We start from the raw sequence: 5,131 nt of genomic DNA, 5'->3' as shown, positions 1-5,131 counted from the left end.
TTTATTCAAAATAAAACCGTACATTCATACTCCACGAGACAAACCAATGAATTCCATTCACCATTCTCTAGGACGATGTTTGCAAAGTCTATATTCTCCTTCGTTGGACCTAAATTTAGGAACTCCCTTGACAGCAGCATAAAAGAATCTCTAAGTTTTAACACTTTTACTTTGAAATTAAAGAAAATGTTTATCAATTCTTATACCACTGGGGATTTGCATTTCGAAAGTTGCTAACTGATTTCTTTGCTGTTAATGTCTTTACTTTGTTTAATCTATTTCATAACTGTTATATATATTATTTATAGATAGTCCACTTCTTGGTAAGACCAAAGTCTCATGTGCCCTGGCATTGACCCTTGAACTCTTCCTCCTTTGCCCTTTTTTCTCTCTTCCTCTGTCTTCCTGTCCCCCTCTGGCTTTTGACCTCCTATTTATTCTTTATACGCGTATGTAAGAGAGCAGCTTTGTTTTTGTCCGTGTGTGCGCTTTGTGTGCGTATTATATACTCGTTTTAATTTCTGTTTCCCGAGGACTATGTCAAATTGTCTTTGCGTTATTACTATAATTTTCATGACTCACGAGGAGACTGCATTCTACAAGCTTGGCTTTTTAGCAGTCCCCTCCATTTCCGACCTTTTCTTTCTTATGATTCAGTCACATTTTGCCCATGTATTTTTTCAACTAGTATGTTTATTGATTCATGTAAACAAATGACGTGTATCTAAATTTCATTTGGAAATGTAATACTTACATTGTAATTAATTTGTTTATATGAAATTGTCATATTACATGCTTTGGCCGGAAATGAAATAAAAAAAGTAAATGAAATGAAATGAAATCTAACCAAAATATCCGAGTTTCAACACCTGAGACTTGTTAAAAAGAATCAATATACGGACATACAGCAAATCAATTGATATTGTGTTTTTACATTGATAAGCAAAACCGCACAGAACTGATCATTTATATCATCTTGGGACATCGTCCTTTCAATATTTCCCAATGTGAGCCAGATCAAACAAACAAACTTTTATAGAGAACTATAACGGAGCGCGAATATATCATATGTATACAAACTCAAGAGTCAACATAGTATTACATTTATGAGTAGAACAGGAACGACAAAACGAAGAGGATTATTCTGTGGTTTTACCACAAACTCTTTTTATTTTCTCTCCTTGTTCCTCCAGTCATCCTTCAATGAGGTAAATTGTTACTTAAAAACAGAAATTAGAAATATCTTTGGTCAACATGGCAGGCATGTACACGTTCAAGTACTTTGGTTGCTACACCGAATGATTCCGCATTGTAAAAAAAGAATGAGAGAAAAAATACAAGATAAGTGATTAAATCACATAATGTTTCAGTTTTAAACTTCAATCTATCCTTCAATTACAATTCTTTTTGAAAAGGCACCCATACTATATCGACACGCCAATATATGTTATTTCCTTTTGCTAGCAATAATATGTGGTGGTGGTGGTGGTGGTGTGTGTGTTTGTGTGTGTATATCTGTCTGTTTGTCTGTCTGTCTGTGTGCACTTGTTTTTAAAGACCACCTTTTGTTTTCTGGTATAATGTTGTCTGCGTCACGTGGCTGAAGGGATCAATGTTCGGAGGTAAAACATTTATCGCATATTGTAGTTGTGCAATATATTTCTTTTTTTTGGGGGGGGGGGGTGCGTTCTAATGTGGCACTGTTGTAAACAGAATGACCAGTATAAAATCGATATGGCAATTACACAAAAATAAAACAGTAATGGCAATTCCCTCAGAAAAAGAAAATGAGGGTGTTGATAGTGTTATCTGTAATGACACTATCATAGTTTGATTTGTTAATATTTGTCTAAACAGTGTTATAATCATCATCTTCATCTTGACATCTATCATTGTATTATCACTGTTGCAACAATCTGTGCATCTAAGTGATTCATTTACCTGATTCCAGGTATTTCCCATGTTAGATTCAAATCTTACCTGATAACGTTGTTCAATCAACTCTGTGATATAATCTTGTATGAAATTGGAATGCAGAAGTAAAATAAAATCAAACTCAAATCAAACATTCGTGTTGTAGTTCATCATTTGATGTTCACCGCCTTATAAAGGAGAGCTTCTAAAATGACCTTTTATTATCTACTCAAGAAGATTCACAACTTTTTTTCTTTAATTACTACTTTACCCCTTTTCACTTATCTTAGGTAACAGCTCAGGAAAAAACAAAGGTGGGGTGGGGGTCATCGTAAGCACGAAGACAAAATCGATCGAAATAATCTCTTCGCACAGGTGACGTGGTATACAACATGAACAATGTTGGTCATGTTTGCGTTGTCAAGATGGGGCATAAGGTGTTGCTAGGCTTTTTTCATATTTGCGCTTAGAAACATTGTATTAAGCGCATTGCGAATGTAATGTATTATTATCATTATTTTACTATTATCATTATTACTAATAATAATATTGACGGAAATCTAGCCATTTAATTTAGGTGATTTGATTTTAATTTCACCCGTTTCTTCTTTTGCTCGTTTAGTCGTAGTCTGCCCGTATTTTCCTGTGAGTTACAATTATTACGAAAATAATGTAAGAACTATGCTGACCTGTTGAAACAGGTTTCCAGTAAAGCTACGGGGGAATGTGATATCATGACCCTGAAAAAAAAAATGTTTAGCTCAGCCCCATATTTACGAAAAGAAACAGCAAACAAGTACAACTAAACATAAGTAACATCGTGAGCTAGAGAGAGAGAAAGAGATAAATATATCAAAAACATATACGGCCAAATATATACCTCTATGTTGAGGTACAGACAATGGCCAAACTTTGCCACCGTTGTCATCATTCTACTCGTTTACACCAAACTGCAATGGTCGATGTATACCATAGACTATTCACATGTCTTACAACCATCGTCTTACCACCATTTGCATGATCAGATCAAATTTGTTGTTGGATTTACTGCATTTATTTTTCATAAGTTCTTCCCTCCTAAATTCACAAATGTCCATAGGCTTTATACAGGACCAACTGGGTTCTCGTAGGCAATTGGTTAAAACACCTTTATATCCTGAAACTCTGTATAATACGTCCCACCACCCCCTTTTTACCATTTTCTTTTCTGTGCATCTGACATTTTTCTATAATTATTCCCTCTACAATGTTGTAAAATGAATCAAGTAAAGCGTGTTGCAGCTTCAGGGAAATGGTATTTGTCAAAGAAAAAAGATAATGAATGATTTTTTGTTTTGTTTACTAATGTACTCTAAGCATGATATCATTATCTGTGCGTGTGCATAGTGTGAACGCCCATGAGTTATTGAACCTTAATGCAATTATGACGTTTAGATTATACATTACTGCGTTTGTTTTAAATTCTTTGCTCGTCGAATGTTTTATTGTTCATTCCTCTGCTTGTTCCATTCTCAGGTATGGGTGTCCATCTTTGGACAAAATCATGTTGTTTGTATAAGGTTATTCTGACTTTGACTAGGTCTTCATTCCCTGTGTTACAATAAGAACAACGAGAAAACAAATGTGAATAGAGAAAGCATAATTGTCATTATCACCAACTAAATCAATCAAATCTAATTTCTCTCAGTGCGATAGCGTTTCCCCTTCCCATTCTTGTATATGGAACAACCCCCCCCCCCCAAAAAAAAAAAAAAGAAGCAAACAACAAACACTGGATTTACTTGACGTGATATTGTTATGATAGTCACTCTTAAGCCTATTTAGGAAATAAAAACTACAGTGTTTGCCCGTGTCAATCTAATGACGGCATTATAACGCTTATGTTATATGAATAACACCATCAGTACTGTATCAATGTTTCCTTGAGGCATCCTTCTTAACTGCGCCAGCCGATGTTATCTCCTCTGCATTATTGTTATTTGTAAGATGATGTACCTAGAGGGGCAAATATGTGCTATTCTGTTAGCTAAGCAGACTTCTGTGTGTACACAAATGAGCATTGGCAAGTTTGCTCGGAGTACAGGCGAGTCACCAAATACGATGTTCAATACTTCTCGTGGTCATGTGTCTACATTGACATTTTATGATGATTTGACATGTAATTATTCAGTTTCCAGAACTCAGATGTGTTGTCTCGACGAGTTTGACTGGAATGAGGTCTTTGTCAGTGATGTTTTAACATGAACATCGTCCATTATACAAAGGAGAAATAATGTATCGATATAATTTTGTTTTGTATGTGTTTGGGTTTGTTTGTTTGCTTGTTTGTTTGTTTGATTGTCTGTTTTGACGGAAATCTCTGAGCGATCACAGTCTAACCATTTCTGTATACACACATCTAGTTAAGAGTTGTACGTCGCCCCTGTCACGTACAGTCACCATGCGAAGAGCAGAAGAAAACTTTACCGAGGTCCCTATTGGACCGACCTTTAGACATTCTAACACTTATGATGAAATAATTCATTGGAAAGTCTGCCTGTCCTCTCAAACTCGAGCTCTCTCCTGATATCCCTGATTTCATTCAAACTATAGTTTCTTTTTTTTTTCTTTCCAGAATCTGCACTCAATGTTTTCTCTACTTCCTCTGATGCGGAATCTCCAGTATCATACACAATGTACTACCATAATCACCATAACAAAATGATACCACAAATCTCGGCATGCTTACGTAATGCAAAGTTCAAATAACCTGAAAACCCAGCATGAACTAATCAAGTAACAGAAACCGGCTGTTCCTATAAAAACTAATGAAATCATCAGCCCGCTTGAATTGATTGTCTTTTAAAACCTCTAAATGCATTTCATGGCGAAGTGAATTTTGAGACATTGGAGTCGAGTTCGAGATTAAAATTGATACCGTTGAAGGGAAGATAGGAAAATGAAATCAGTCCATGTCTTTCGTAGATATGAGAACGTAAAGTATAGTGTACGAGGGAGGGAAATGTAAATGAGCTTCATTGTATTCGGAATGAATAAGCCTTCTCATGATTGACAGTTTGGTGTTTTTCTTCTTTTCTTTTTTTTTTTCCACAAGAGCAATGCAACATTCTAAGTGAATGCACCCGTTCCCATTCTAGATTATCGCGATACATAAATATCTGGGGTGCGATAACTCTGGTCCGTGTGGATTCTATGCTCGTTGGTTGGTTACTCCTAT

This window comes from Diadema antillarum, unplaced genomic scaffold, assembly GCF_040938485.1.
Source record: "Diadema antillarum isolate AM-2024a unplaced genomic scaffold, OU_Dant_1.0 seq00000069_RagTag, whole genome shotgun sequence".
In the NCBI taxonomy this organism is placed as follows: Eukaryota; Metazoa; Echinodermata; class Echinoidea; order Diadematoida; family Diadematidae; genus Diadema; species Diadema antillarum.
This window is presented reverse-complemented; position numbering follows the sequence as displayed.